We start from the raw sequence: 16805 nt of genomic DNA, 5'->3' as shown, positions 1-16805 counted from the left end.
ATTTTAGAAGATTTGCTCATGAAAAGGAATCATAAAGGTTTGCATTAAAAAAACAAAGAAAAATTATTTAGCATGCACACATGAGCAGCACTTTACTCTGGCTTGTGCTGATCTCATAAGTGGATGAGATAATTCTAGCATCCCTCTAGGAGAAATGTGGTTGGGAGTGGTATTCTGTCCTTCCTCAACTACCTTTTTACACTTTTAGTTCCCACAAAATATCAGCTCATTTTTGAGAAATTTAGATAAGAAATTGTTCAAAGGCACTTTTTCCTTTCTTATGAAGTGACCTATTGTCAAATATCAGCTTTTATTTTATTTTACAGAATTCATTTACTGTGTTGGTTGCTTTGTAGGAGATAATCATTTGTATGGAGAAATTCAATTTAGGGTCAAGTATAAGAGATACAACTTATGTAAACACAAAACTGCAGCTTTTCCTAAAATTCAACATGGGAAAATTTTGACTAGTCATTTCATTCCTAGGTATCCTTTCTGATTTATGTTAAACTTGCAGATGATTTAAAGGAAGAAATAAAATGTGCATCTGTAAGTATAGCTCAGTGATAAATAGGCAGAATTTTGAGGGCATTGATATCAGTTCATGTCTATAAATGTTGAAAATCATGTTTGATCTTCTGGAAGCATGGTTACAGGCTTTGAGTTGACTAAATTATTTTTTTAATTGGATATTTTCTTTATTTACATTTCAATTGTTTTCCCCTTTCCAGGTCTCCCCTTCAGAAAACCCCTAACCCCTTTCTCTCCCCCTCCCTCTATGAGGGTGCTCCCCACCCAACAATCAACTCCCATCCTCCAGCCCTGGCATTCCCCTACACTGGAGCATTGAACACCCTCAGGCCCAAGGGCCACTAACTTCCAACAAGGCTATCCTCTGCCACTTATATGACCAGAGCCATGGGTCTCTCCACATGACTGGGAGACAAAACTATTGTGTTTGGACATTACATAGCATTACGTACACACAAAAGTTGTTACAAATAAAAACATCTTTATTAAATCTTTTTTGGTAAACAACATTTCATTGGAGGACTTTTCCTTGGTAAATATGAAACTAGGAAATGATAGAAAGAATAAAATTGCTATCTGTTCTCCCAGACTCAATCCCACAGATGCCTCATAGAGCTGCAGCCTTGCCTTTCCCAGCCCACATCTCTGTGGGTACCACAGACCGTCCCCTTCTAACTTCCCTGGCCCTCCTCATTGCTTAAACCTAGCCCCAGACTTCATCAGACACTTCCTGATAAACAATCTGCCACTACTGCATGCCAGAAAACCAAGAACACCAATTAGTGATCAGGAGGGGAGGGCCCATTGTGGATGGTGCCATCCTTGGCCTGATAGTCTTGGGCTGTATAAGAAAGCAAGCTGAGCAAGTCAGGGAAAGCCATCCAGTAAGCAACATCCCTCCATAACCTCTGCATCAGCTCCTGCTTCCTGACCTACTTGAGTTCCAGTATTACTTGAATACCTGACTTCCTTTAGTGATAAAGAGCAATGTGGAAGCATAGGCAGAATAAATCCTTTCCTCCCCGACTTGCTTCTTGGTCACAACGTTTGTACAAAAGTAGAAACCCTGACTAAGGCAGTTTTGAATGCATTGACACAACAGAAAATAAATAGTAATACAATATGAACAAAAATTAATAAATGGGATTTCATAAAAATGAAAAACTTCTGTAAAGGATACAATTTATAGGGACAATGCTACAGTCTGCAGAATGGGAAAAAGATTTTTACCAAATTCACATACAATAGAGGGCTAATGTTCAAATTATATAAGAACTCAAGAAATTAGATTAAAAAACAAACAAACAAAATCTCCAAAAAATCCATCTTAAAAATGTGAAGCAGTTTAAGGCTGTTAAATGCACACATTCTCAATAGAGGACCCTCAAATGGCTGAGAAACAAAGAAATGAAAGATATCCTTAACCTTCAGAAAAATGCAAATGATACCTACTTTGAGATTCCAATTACACCTGCCAGAATTGATAAAATCAATAACATAAGTGACAGCTCATGCTGACTAGGATGTAGAGGAAGAAAAACTCTTTTCTATTATTGCTGGTAGAAGTGCAAAGTTACTTAACCACTAAGGAAATTAATATGATGGTTCCATTGGAAATGGGGAATCAAACTACCTCTATACCCAACTATACTAATCTTGCTCATAACTTCAAAAGAACTTTCATCCTACATGGACACTTTTTTTTTTCAATTTTTTCAATTTTATTAAATTTTTTCCCAGTCCAGATTTCACTCCCCTTCTTGTCCACCATACCTCCTTCTCCTCTCTCCATGAGTATGTCCCCACTCCCAAGCCCTAACCCTACCAAACCTCCCCACTCCCTGGGGCCTCCAGTCACTGGTCCAGTGTCTGAGAGATCTCAGAGGTACAGGTTAATTAAGGCTGCTGGTCCTCCTACAGGGTCTCCCTCTTCAGTTTTTTTTTCCAGCTTTTCCCTAATTCAACCACAGAGATCAGTAGCTCTGTCCAGTAGTTGGGTGTAACTATCTGCATCTGAATCAGCTGCTTGTTGGGTCTTTTGGAGGGCAGTCATGATGGCCCCTTTTTTGTGTGTGGGCACTCCATAGCCTCAGTAATGGTGTCAGACCTTGGGCGGCTTTTCCTTGAGCTTGTTGCCAATTTGGACTTATCATGGGACCTCCTTTTTCTCAGGCTCCATTTTTGTCCCTGCATTTATTTTATTTTATTTTTTTAGACAGGAACAATTCTGGGTCAGAGTGTTTCCTGTGGGATTGTAACCACATCTCTATACTTAATGCCCTGTCTTTCTGCTGGAGGTATGCTCTACAAGTTCCCTCTCTAATTGGGAGGAGGAAATAGAATAAATTTTATGATCAGACTGGGGCTGTGGGACAGGGAAATGGGGAAATCAGATGGCAGGGAGATAGGGTGGAGGAGAGTGTACTGGCATAGATAGACGGAATTCAGGGTACATGTAGGGGTGATAGAGATCCCTAGTACAGTAGAAAGTATCTGAAATCTATACAAGGGATCCTTATGGAATACCTTGTAATCAACTGTCCTTTCGAAAACATGTTAGTTCAGTAGTGGCACAGAACTTGTGGGAGTGGTCAAACAATGTCTAATTTATCTAAGGCCCAATCTGTGAGAAGGGAGAACACAGAATACTGCTTGTATAACCAAGAACTGAGACATTAGGTTGTCTATTAACATAAGGTAAAACTAAACATTACAAATCTAAAAGCAAAAGTAGAAGTGATAATCTGCTATACTCCTAGATTAGTGCACTTTCTAGTCATCATAAGCAGGGCTTCCTCTAGCTGTACATGTGAACAGATGCAGAAAACTACAACCAGATGTTTTGATTTGAAGTCTCCATTAAATACATTGTAATTTCAGATGTATTCCAGAGGAGGAGGTGGGAAAATGGTCAGAACCTAAGGAGATAGAACCAGGAAAACAAGGTCTTATGAATCTACTAAGCAAGGTATATATGAGCTCTCAGAGACTCATCCAGCAAGCACAGGGCCTATAAGGGTCTACAAGAGGTTCTCTGCATGCATATTATAGCTATTCACGTATTATTGGATTCCTGAATGTGAGAACTAGTGGTTCTCAGACTCTTGTACCTGCTTTTGGGACTCTTCCTCCTGGTGAGTTTCTATGTCCAGCTTCAATATAATTATTTTTCTTTTACTTACTATATTTTATTTTGCTGTTTGATTGATAACTTTTATAAGCCTGGTCTTTTCTTGTGAGACGCAGAAAGGGAGTAGATCCATAGGGAGGGGAAGTGAGGAGGCACTAGAAGGAATAAGTGTAGGAGAAACTATAATCAGGATATAATATATAAGAAAAATTATTTTCAATAAAAAACAATAATAAAGCATATACAAATTTGATAACCACATATTAGTTTATGTTCTTTAATACAAGTGTAACTCCATTTATCTGTGTAAAGTTTCTGTTTTAATCAAAAGAGTTTCAAAATAAACAAAAGGAAATAAAGCCTAGTTGTTCCTTAATTACAATCTTCTAAAGTTCATTGAAGTCTCTGTTGTGTGGAGACAAAATCTGCTGTTTCAATTTTGGTCTCAGAAAAAACTCCAAGTTATGACTTCACAGGATATAAAAATGGTTAATTTTCTACAAAACTTTGCATTAATATTCTCAGTCATTTACTATAGTATATTGGTAACTTTCTGTTGCCTGAATCCTTTGTCCTGCCTGGCGTCCTCCTTGGTGGCAATGTTGAAAGGGCACAGAATGAAAGACACAGACCTCGGGCCAGGTGAAAACATGGCAACACGGGGAGTGCCATTTAAACCCTCTCCCAGTGTTCCATTGGTCCCAATAAGCATGTCTTCCAAGTGGCAGTCCGTGATTGGCTGCCATTCATTACTCATGTGGAAGTCACCTCCATGGCAGCACAGTCCAGGCATTTATGTTGAGGCAGCCATGTCTTCATCCCTGAAGCATTCCAGTCCTCCTACAACTTTCTAAATTTCCATCTATATACTAATAAGTAATAAATGTTTTATTTCTAGTAATTGTTAAAACCCATTTTATCTTCTTTCTTTATCTCTGACTAGGAATCCCATTTCAATATTGAGGAACACAGTCTCTGTCTGAACTTCATTCCCAGTGAAAAAACAACTTTTCAAAGTTTTGCTACTAAGATTGTTGCTTTGTTATCTTTGACACAGTAAGAAAACTACCTTTAAAATCTTCATTTTCAAAGAGACCATCATTTGAGATTGTTTGACATGTTTCAGGTAATACTGTAGTGATAAGAATAGATATTTCAGTTCATATACTCAATTAAAGTGGCATTTTTTTTTTACTAATAGTTCTATCTAAAAAGCAAACTAACATTCCTAGAACAAATTGTATTTTGTTACCTGTGTAATATGATTATTTGATAAGTAATGATAGATTAATTCAGTCATGTATCCTGGATATTTCAATCTACTTCGATGCTTGTAAACACACCCAAATGATTTTGTTTCAAAAGGCATGTTCCAGGAATATCATAAAATCACTGTTTTCAAAAGCTGAAGATAGGAAAATAATTAATACTCTAAACATCTTTGAATCACTTGTAGCAAACCAAAAATAGTTTCTTTCAACAGCCACACAAAAATAAAATAAAAATAATCCTGGTAAAATATACAGATGCAGAAGAATCAGTTTTAAATACTTTTATTGTAAAGTTTAATATGTAGTTCTAGTTTCAGACAAAAGCACTAGGAATAGCATATAGGTTTGTTCATCAGTCTCATGAGCTTGGAGATAGTAGAATTATTACCATTCTGGTCTTTCAGCCCACAGGACCACTACATACCTGAGTTGTCATAAAAGTGGAAATTAAGATAGTGCATTCTTAGAACAAATATTAGAGATAGTGTATAGGTATGTTTTGTTTTATTTTGTTTTTTCTTTCAAAATGTGCTGTTAATAACTTTGTTCTATAGTAGGGAAACAGTCATGCTTTCCAGGTCTTGTCTTGCAACATTGTAAAATTTAAAGAACTAACTGAACTTGTCTTCCTACCTGTTTCTATCAAGGAAAGTTGAACTATGCCTAAGGTATAATTCTAGACAGGATCCAGAGGCAGAGAAATCGAAGAAACAGTATCAGGATTTCTATGGATCTCAACAGGTATGTGGCTCATTTAATTATGTATCAGTTTTTATTTCCTCAAATATTTTTACATTAACTTGTTAACTTATTTGTTGTTTTGTTTGTTTGATTTATGAGTGAGTGGTTGTTGAGCTTGGAAAATTTGAAAGTATAGACATTTCATCACTTTTGTTGATTCCATTGTTGGGGTCCAGAAGGTATATAGATGCTTTCTCAAGCACAAACTCTAACTTAGATATGGCACTGTGACATCTGTTATACTACAAGCAGGAGATAGAACCTAAAGAACAATGTCCTATGGGACAAAACAAAGTTATAGAATTAAGGAGTACAGAAAAAAGGACTTAAGTTTGGAACAGAGATATGGACATAAATATACTGGTTGCTCAAGATCTATCTCTAGTGGCTATTTAAACAGAATAGAAGAAGCAACAGAAAACTTCCTATTATTAAAATCAAATGAAAGTCTTGAGTTTATGTCTACCCAAACCCTCCTTTACAGATAAATATCACATCCACAATTGTTATGGCAATCGACCATAAGGGGTATCTATAAAATAATACTATTAATATTTCTTATGGTTCCTTAAAGAGAGTACACAAATGTGAAAATTTCTGACCGCATTGACTACTGATGGTTCAGATGTTATCATCTCACAGACAATGCACTGTAGTACAACAGGTTCATGAGCCTGTAAATATATAGAACATCTTGATACATGTAAGTGAATGTCTGGAGGATGAGATGACTGGATATTACATTTGAATAGGTACATAACTTGAAACATTAAGCCTCAGTGGCAAAGAATTCATGGCAAGTGCTCCAGGAGATATGCATAGTAACAGCCACCTAAGTTAGCAATCAGAGTGAAAACTATTATCCAAGCAGAGTGTCTCCAGTGTGGAAGATAAATTTGCCCAAGGTGATAGTACAAGTAAATGAAAAACTCAAGTAATATCAACTTGAGCCTTGGAGTTATTGGAAATTGTTAACTGCTGGAAGAGGGGGAAAGAGTTTACTATAAAAATTTAGCTAGAAATAAGTAGATGGCACTTCAGTGAAAGGCCCTACGTCTAAGAATATTTTGAGCAGCACAAATCAGGACTCTTAACTGTGGAGGCAGATGTATCTTTGACTCTTTTGACTCTTCTTGGAACTCTATTGTTCCTGTTGGCTTGCCTTGTCCAGACCAGGTGTGAGGGCTTTTGCCTTGTCTTGTATTTTGTTTTGCTTTGGTTTGGTTGTTGTCTCTTGTACTATAGCTCTGCTCTGTACTATAGGAAAAGAAAGGAAAAGTAGATTTGGGGGACAGGGGAGAAGGAATGGGGTAAGAGAAAAGGCTTTGGTCATGTTTTATTTATGGGAGAAAAAATTATTTTGAATTTAAAATTGGGGGAAGGGAGACAATTTTTTTGTATGGAAGTATATATAGATCTGGGGACAGATGTAGGAGTAAGAAGAAAAGGTATATTGGGATCTAAATATCTCCCAAAAGCCATGTTTTGAAAGTTTGCTCATCAGGTGATGACTGAGGAAAAGCATGCATCATAGATCTTAAGGAGATTAGGTTAGTTCATGTACTAACTCAATAATGAACTCCGACTACATAAAGAGAGGTGATAGATATTTGGTGGATATTGTTAAGGTAGAGGAAAGAGAATACATAGAGTGTATCCTAAAAGGAAATACCTTATCTTCAGGTCCATTCTTAGTTCCACCCCTTCTTTCTGGGCATCAAAGTGTAAATCAGCTTTCTTCTATCAACCATCTCTGCTCCAGGATTGGCTCATACCTGACTTTAAACCAATTGGAAAATCTTTATGACCCTGATGGCAAGTACAAGGAGTATTAGTGTTTCAAGTGTAGCCCCAAGTCTTTCTTAGGATGAACATTTTAGATAAAACAAAACAAAACAAAAAAAAAAACAAAACAAAAAAAAACAAAAGAAAACATGGCTCTGACAGTGTCCAACTAGTACAGAAATAGAAGTTCACAGCCATCCATTGGACTGAGCACAGGGTCCTCAATGAAGGAGCTAGAGAAAGGACCCAAGGAGCTGAAGGGTTTGCCGGCTCTTAGGATAAACAACAATATGAACTAACTAGTACCCTCAGAATTCCCAAGGACTATAAACTACCAACCAAAGACAAAACAAAGTCCCACCAACACATGGTGGGACTCATGGCTCTAGCTGCATGTATGGCAGAGGATGGCCTAGTCAATCATCAATGGGAGGAGAGGCCCTTAGTCTTGTGAAGGTTCTATGTATGCCCCAGTGTAGGGGAATGGAAGGGCAGGAAGTAGGATAGGGTGGATTGGCGAGCGGGAGCCAGGAGGAGGGGGAAGGGAATAGGTTTTTGTTTTGTTTTGTTTTCGTTTTTGTTTTCATTTCATTTCATTTTATTTTATTTTATTTTTATTTTATTTTATCTTTTTTCTTTTTTTCAGAGGGGAAACTTGGAAAGGAGATATATTACATGTAAATAAAGAAAATATCTAATAAAAATAAAATAAAGAGGATATATACAGAAAATTATTATATCAGTATACAATATTAAAATGTTAAATATTTTAAATATTAAATAATGAATATAAAATGAGAAAATTTTAGAATTTATTGAATTTAAAACATTCTTTCAATTAAGCAATTACTCATTGTAGCGTATATCATAAATGTTGCCATTTCAATCACAATCTTACTTAGGAAATAAAGCAAAGTTGATTGCCATTTTTGTTTAATGCCTATCTTTTATCTTTCAACAGAAGGCAGAATAAAAGAATCACTTTAAAATAGAGGCATGAATTAATACGTTTTTATCATTTCTGTTTTGTGGATATTCTCATTTGCATTACAGGCAAGGCAGCATCTCTCCTACCTTGAATAATTTATCTACCCTCCCAAGTTTAGCATATATATTCTTTTTCTGGTAAGTTGGTAATCTTGTTGAATGTGTCTGATATAATACTTTAGCTACCATGTGCTCTTAACTCATCAATTTATTAGTTATCAACCAGACTGTCATTCAATGAAGTTGAAACTAAGTGAAGGGGGATTAACTCAAATGGTAGTACAATCACCTAGCGAAGGAATGAAATCTAGACAATTTACAGATTTCTTTTTCACCTCCTGAATCATAATTACATCAGATAAATTAGGCCAACATAATATTGAATGACTTATTTTTAAATTCTCTGTCCAAATTAACTTCTGTTTTACAAATATTTCAGACTGAGCTATGCCTCAAATGATATAAAGTATCTTGAGGTAACCTTATTCCAGCAAGGAAAAGATTAGGATAATAAAAAAAAATGTAATACTTTCCAGAAAGAAAATAAAGAAGCTATCATAAGAAGGGAAGATCTTACATGCTCATGAATCAGTAGGATTCACATAACAAAAATGGCCATCTTATGAAATGCAGTCTAATTAGATTCAATCTAACCCCCATCAAAATTCCAAAACAGTTCTTCATGGACCTAAAACTCTCAGCAGTATATGAAACCAGAACAAAACCAAAACCAAAAATGACACCAGGATATCTAAGACAATCCTGAGCAATAAAAATCCACGGAGATGACACCATCCCTGATTTCATGTGTACCAAGAGTTATAGTAGTAAAAACCACATGCTATATTCATAAAAATATACAATATTGATCAATTGAGTGGAATCAAAGATCCAGACATCAATGAACACACATATGGAGATATGGTTTTTGGTAAAGAACTCAGAAATACACACAGGAAGAAAAACAGCATCTTCAGCTAATGGTTGGTAAAACTGGAATTCTATATGAAAAGCAGAGCATACTGATACATAATTATTATCCTGCAGAAAACACAAGTCCAAGAGGATCAAACTTAATACTGAACCCAATTGCAGAGAAATGGAAAAATACCCTTGAACCAAATACTGGCATAAGAGATGATTTTATAAACTGAACAATGTAGTGCAGGCACTAAACTCAGCAATTAATAAATGGGACCTGCATGAAATTGAAATGAACCTGAAAACCTGCTTCTGTTAGGCAAGGGAAACCACCTCTTGGATAAACCAATAGCCTAAAGAATTGGACAAGATTTTCATCAACTCCGCATGTGAAGAAAGTTGACATTAGGGGATGGGGAAGGCAACAGGGGTTTGTTCTTGTTGTTTTTGTTTGTTTGTTTGTTTGTTTGTTTTTTGGAGGGGAAACTGGGAAAGGAGAAATCATATGACATGTAAAAAAAGAAAAGATCCAATAAAAAAAGGCAAGTGAAAAAATATAAAGAACTCAAGAAACTATATATCCACTCTTTGTCCTTGAATTTCCTTTGATATGAGGAATTCTGGGAGAGGGGGCTTGTGTAGGGAAAAATGAGAAGGGGGATAACATTTGAAATGTAAATAAACAAAATAACCAACAAAAAATAAACTAGATATCAACAGATAAAATAATTTAATTAAAACATGGGAGCAGGCAGACCTAAACAGAGAATTCTCTAAAGAGGAATGTCAAATTACTAAGAAACACTTATAGAAATTATCAACATCCTGACCCATCAAGGAAATACAAAATCAAAGCCAATTTGAGATTTCATCTTACACAGGTCAGAATGGCTAAGATCAAAACCACTAATGGCAGCTGATACTGAGGATGTGCAGCAAATCGCACATTCCTCCATTACTGGAAAGAGTGCAAACTCGGACAGTCACTATTTGAAATAAATATGGAATATTTATGAATATATATATGAAATAAATATGAAATAAATTTCCATCTCAGAAAGATGGAAATTGATCTACCTGTCAATCTAGCCATACCACTCTTGGATGTGCACCAATAATGCTACCATAAAGACACTTGCTCTTCTATGTTCATTGCACAATGGAAAAAAAATGACATGAAATTTGTAGGCAACTGGATAGAACTAGAAAAATGCTCCTGAGTGAGATATTTTAGAACAAGCAAGACAAATTTAAAATGTATATGCTTAAAAGTAAATATTTCTTTTAAGGAAATGATAATCTAGCTAAAATACAGACCCAGAGGTGCCCTCCTGGTGTCCTCCATACTCACTGACTCCTACAATCTTTTCTCCCTTTCTTCCATGGTGTTTCTTGAGCCCTGAGTGGAGGTAACAAGTAGAGATCTTAAATTTAGATTCTCTTTCCCCATATATCTACTCAGAGACTAGAACATAGGCATGAAATCTCCATGCAAGGACTGTCTCTATGCTTTATAAGCAACATGGATGTTGTCCTTGGAAAGGGACAACACTTAATTTTTGGGCAGCGAATCTTTGTGTGTCCTAGCATCAGCCTCGGTTATTTAGGGATCTCCACAGGACCCTCTCAACAAGTCAACAGAGTGCATTCCAGTGCCAACACTAGAACCCTTGCCTTGCTACAAAAGGTAGTTCAAATTCCATATTATATTACACAGAGCCTTCACGAGGGTCACAGTCATAGATTCCAGAAACTTACCACTGAGCTAGGTTCTTCTATACTGTCCCTCAATTCCAGATGTCTCTCCCCCACATTCTCTCCCTTCATCCCTTTTCCTCCACATACCTGATCCCTTGTGTTTCTGTCCACACCCACACCTAGTCCATAAAACAAGATTTAAATGACATCATTATTTAAAATTGATTTTGACAATAGCTATCACACATCAGACATAAGGTCTCAAGTGTTCATTATAGCTAAGAGGTGAAAATATATTCATTTTTGATTTAAATATTAACATTCATTTGTTAATATGGAAACATGCACTGATTGGACTTTACTTTCATATAGTAAATTGTTGGTTTTGATGGTTCTGCAATAAACTTGTAGGTTAGGTAGGGGGCTTTATATGTAATCTGCATTTGCATCCTATGTTTAATCTACAATAAAAGAAATAGCAATATTTTGAGTGTTTAAAAATACTAAAAGAAGTGCTGGGGCTGGAAAGATGGCTCAGCAGTTAAGAGCACAAACTGCTCTTCCAGAGGTCCTGAGTTCAATTCCTAGCAACCACATGGTGGCTCACAACCATCTATAGTGGGATCTGATGCCCTCTTCTGGTGTGTCTGAAGACAGTACAGTGTACTCATAAATAAAGATAAATAAATAATTAAAAAAGAAGTGTTATTTGATGCACACTTATCTCCAGTACATCTGAGTCTTCCATATAGTTCATTTAATTTTCTTTCATATTTCACACAATATATTTTGATTATGCTTTTCTCTCTTAACCAAGTTCTCCCAGATGCTACCCACTTTCCAATCCACCCAACTCCACTTCATTCTCTTGGATAAATGAATTGAAGAGAAAATTTTTGCTAAGTATTACTAAGTGCTGTGACTCAAATCCATGTCAGAAACAGTTACTTGTGGAAACAGTTTGCTAGCATTCACATCTGAATCCAGACTGTCTTTCAGCAGGTATACAACCGCAGGTGTGAAACAGCTGAGATGGCAGAAGTTTGCTTTAATGGGCACATTAAAACAATGAGTTGAGGAGAGAAATAAAATAAGAGTGCTATTTCAGTGTATTGGGTAACTTTTCTGCAAATCTCTATTTCCCATTTGAATCACAAGGTAGGTTAAAATTGGTTGTTTATAATATGCCCAGATCTGCAGACAGAAAGTACTACAACAGAGATGATACCAAAAAATAACTTTATTCATAAGGTCTGCACCTATGGGAAAGAAAAAGAGAAAGCAAGGACAGAGAAGCCAAATCTCTAAGCACTGCAGCAGTGCCCAGAAATGTTCGCAGATGTACAAACAGCAGGAAAAATGTGTGAGAGAATCAATAAAGACAGTACCTAAACAGCAGGAGCAGGTAAGAAAAGTTAGCAATGAGAAGGGAGAAATGTGGACACTCACAGCATGCCGTGGAAGTGTTAAAATGTGTTACAATAATCCTTATGATGTGACCTGAACTAATTAAAATTAGAATATGGTATATAAGCAGAACGGTAAATGTATGAGTAGTCATTAATGCATGAAGAACTGAAATTGCCTAAGAACGTGTTGATTAAAAATATGAGATACATTTATCTGTCATGTTATAATTTCCTACTTCATGGCAAATATTAGTATTCATAATACTATTTTCCATTCCATCTATAGATCCATCATCTGTCCTTCATTCATTTCTTTGTTCTTTTATACATTCTTACTTTTCTTCCATACACATAACCATTACCAGTTAGCATATCAATTAAATAATTCATTAGCTCTCAGAAGTGATGTTTGATATTAGATATGCACACTTACACATTTCTATTTATAGTGGCATGTATTAATTTAAAATGATTTCTGATAATTAAATATTCTACTCCTTATATGCATGAATGTATGTATATATAAATGTGCATATATGTATATATTTATTTATTCATGTATAAATGCTAACTTGCCATTAATCAATGGTTATTTGAAACAATTATGGACTATTTTCTTTTAGCAAAATTATTTAACTTTGAAACTTATTTACTCATTGAGTCAATGTACTTGGTTCCTTGCCAACATTACCCTAAACTTTCCATTTTGAGAAAAACATTTCAGAGATAAATAAAAGGATAAAAATGACTCCATAGAAAATTAATATTCACACTTACAACACAAAAATATTATTCTAGCAGTTTTCTACTGGTTTATAATAACATCTTTGTGTGTATGTGTGTATCTATATACACTTAAATGAAAGTAATCATGTTGTCATAACAAAAATATAAATTATATTTTCATCAATGACAACTAGTATTTCTTTCTGATAGTACTGAGGAGAGATCCTAATGTCTTTCATATTAAAAAGAGGTCTGTCACTCTGTTACTGGGGGTTTATTTTATAACCCAAATTCTTACTATTATTTAAATGCTGATATTCAAAATAAGTGCAGAATCTATTAAAATTTAATCAATTCTAATATAATAAGGCATACTCATTATTATTTAACAATATTTAAAATGATAACAAAGTTATGCTATATAAACATACATATATATGTATAACATATATAAACAGTAATGAATATTTCTGGTATTCAGCACACATTAAGCTTCAAGAGAAGGAATACAGCATTATCAACAATGTTCTAACAAGAGTGAAGGCACATAGTTGTAATGGGTTGGCCTAATATTCCTTGTAATCTATTTGCTAATTCAGGGCCCCCAAAGCTGTTTGCCCCAAAGATAAGAGAGTTTACACCTTTGACATTGATGGACTCTGCCCTCAGTTAATTCTGATTGATGAACAGCCAATACCTGGGGAGAAGAGACATAGCTGTGATTGAAGTAGAGAGAAGAGACCATGAGGAGGGGAAGAAAGAGGAAGAAGAAGGAACCATGAAATAGAAGAGAACCTTCAGTGCTGTAATTTAGATAGGCCATAAAATCAAGGCCATGTGGCTGCTCAGTTGGAGCTAAGAACAGCCCAGATGAAACAAAGTAAGTAATAACTTGGGTTAGGCATAGGTATGTCTTTCATTTAGGAACAAAAATGGTCTAAGATAGAAATCCCATGCCAGGATTTTTAAAAACAACTACTATATCTATGCAAAAGTAAAAATTTACTACTTCAGTATTTTATATGGGTTGCCACCAGAAGGCAAATATTTTTTGTGAACCATCTTCACTTCAAATAGTCTAGCCAAGAAAATTTCTTACACATATGTTGAAAGTTTACCTTGTATTTGATTCCTCTTCCAGTCATATTGACAAGATTAACCATTACATATGCCTATTTCCATGCATCACTTTGCAGATCATGTATTTATTGAACACTATGAAGAATTCTTCATTAAGCTGACCTAATCTTATTCTCATTTAGATTTTAAATGACTGATAAACAAATCAAAGGAATTCTTATTATTTACAGTTATTTTTAAATAATGATGGGCATATCTTAGAATATTAAGTTGATAAAATATTAATAGATTTTATAGTTTTACTTAAATCCATATTAGCTGAGTATAGAAAGTACAAAATTAAATTTACTAGAGTATGAAATAAAATATATTGGAATCGTTATGAATAGACATGGCAGAATCTGGAATGGCAGCATTACATGAGGAGGGAGAGATAACAAGGAGGTGAAGGAGGGAATATAGAAAGAGACACTAAAATTAATGGTTATATGAAGGATATTATAGAAACATAATATACTTGAATCTTCCTAGAATATATACATATATGACAGTGATCTCAAATTAAATCAGCAAATAATAGGGCTTAATAAGCTGTAACTTGGTAACTCTTGTACACAAAAAGTTTCTGGAATCAAGAATGGTATGCATCTAATTCAATTAGTGGTCAAATTGGTCAGATGAGAACTATCAAACAATTCAGGCTGTTACCAAGGCTATAGTTTGCTTTCTAAGATCTGATGTCACAGCTAACTATTGGTGAAGACAACATCAACAGGGCTCCTTGAACATAAAGTATCAAACTGGTCGCTACATAAAGTCTTCATTCAGATTTACACTCCTGTCTTTAGTACAGAAAAGAACTCTGCACTTTACCAGAGGAGAAACTTAAACACCAAGCCAGCCACAAAGTCTTTGATCTACTGTGGGTCCTGCCTGCAACATATACTAGGGCAATGGTGACAGAAACCTTGTGGGAGAAACCAGACAATATATAATTTGACTTAAGGCTACTTCATGAGGTGGAACCAACATGCAACACAGCTTGGGTGACTAAGAAACAGAGACTAGAAATCCAGGGCCTATGGTAAAACCAGATAATACCATTCTGTTAAAAGAAAATAGGAATAAAATGACACTTAATGATATTCCTCTTTAATCATAGATCCGTGTTTGCTCAGTCATCATCATAGAAGCTTCCTCGTGCATCAGATGGAAAGAAAACGGAGCCAGACATTACACAGCAAGTGAGAGACTTTGGAACATTCAGAGTTAAGTGCATTGTTTCCCACCCCTCATGACTCAGGGAACTCTACGGAAGATGAGGCAGAGTATAGTAGCAAGACGGATGGAGGACACCAGGTAAAAAGAAAGCCCTTTAAAGCAACAGGATCCATGCATGTTTGAACTCACAAAGGCTGAGGCAGCATGCAGAAGTTCTCCATATGTCTCTATCAGACAAGGTCTTACTGCTGAAAGCCATTCCCCAATCCCTAATCCATAAGTTATCTTCATTTAATAGTCACTTGTTAATTAAAATCTATTTTTCTTCCAGGGAGTTTCACTGGGAAAACAAACTACCCTTAAGTTTCAGATGCATATCCAAAACAAACTACATGTCATTTTTGAAGTTTCCTTATTTCAGGCCTTTTAAAAATCATGTATTTTAATATATTGTTATTATATATTAATATATATGTAATACATATTTGTAGGAAGAATGGTGGCAGGGGCCACCTCTACATAAATGTCAGGGGCCATGCAGCTACCATGCATCTCTTAGAGGAGGACCTAATTGAAGACTGCCTGAGAAAACAGGGATTGCTGATGCAGACAATGCCAGCCAATCAGTATTTGTTGTTTGGAAGTGATGCTTTCTTAGTATGAATGGGGCCCAGGTGAAGGGTATTATAGGAGCTTGCAGCAATGTTCAGAAGAGCCTGCTGTGGTGTTTCTCACCTGCTCCTGGAGTCTATGTCTTTAATTTCATGCCATCTCACCTACAATCCCCAATGACAAGTAGGGTCAGACAGCTGACAGTCCAGGCCTCAGGCAAAGTATTTTATTTATTTATTTTTATTAGATATTTTCTTTATTTACATGTCATATGATTTCTCCTTTCGCAGTTTCCCCTCCAAAACAAAAGAACAAAAAAAACCCCAAAAAACAAAAAAACAACAAGATCAAACCCCTGTTCCCTGCACCCTCCCCCTGCTCGCCACCCCACCCTCTCCCGCTTACTGGCCCTGGCATTCCCCTACAAGGGGCACAGAACTTTCACAGGGCCAAGGGCCTCTCCTCCCATTGATGAAGTATTTTAATTTCTTCCTCTCTTCTTGCTCTGCTCCTCCTCCTGTTTGTCCTCCTCCCATCCTCCTCCTGCTAATTCTCCTCCTTCCCCTTCTCACCCTCTTTTCCTTCTCCTCCTCCTCTCCCTCCTCCTCTCCCTCCTCCTCTCCCTCCTCCTCCTCCTCCTTTCCCTCCTCTTCTTCCTCCTCCTTTCCCTCCTCTTCCTCCTCCTCCTCCTCC

This window comes from Mastomys coucha, unplaced genomic scaffold (assembly GCF_008632895.1).
Source record: "Mastomys coucha isolate ucsf_1 unplaced genomic scaffold, UCSF_Mcou_1 pScaffold8, whole genome shotgun sequence".
NCBI lineage: Eukaryota > Metazoa > Chordata > Mammalia > Rodentia > Muridae > Mastomys > Mastomys coucha.
This window is presented reverse-complemented; position numbering follows the sequence as displayed.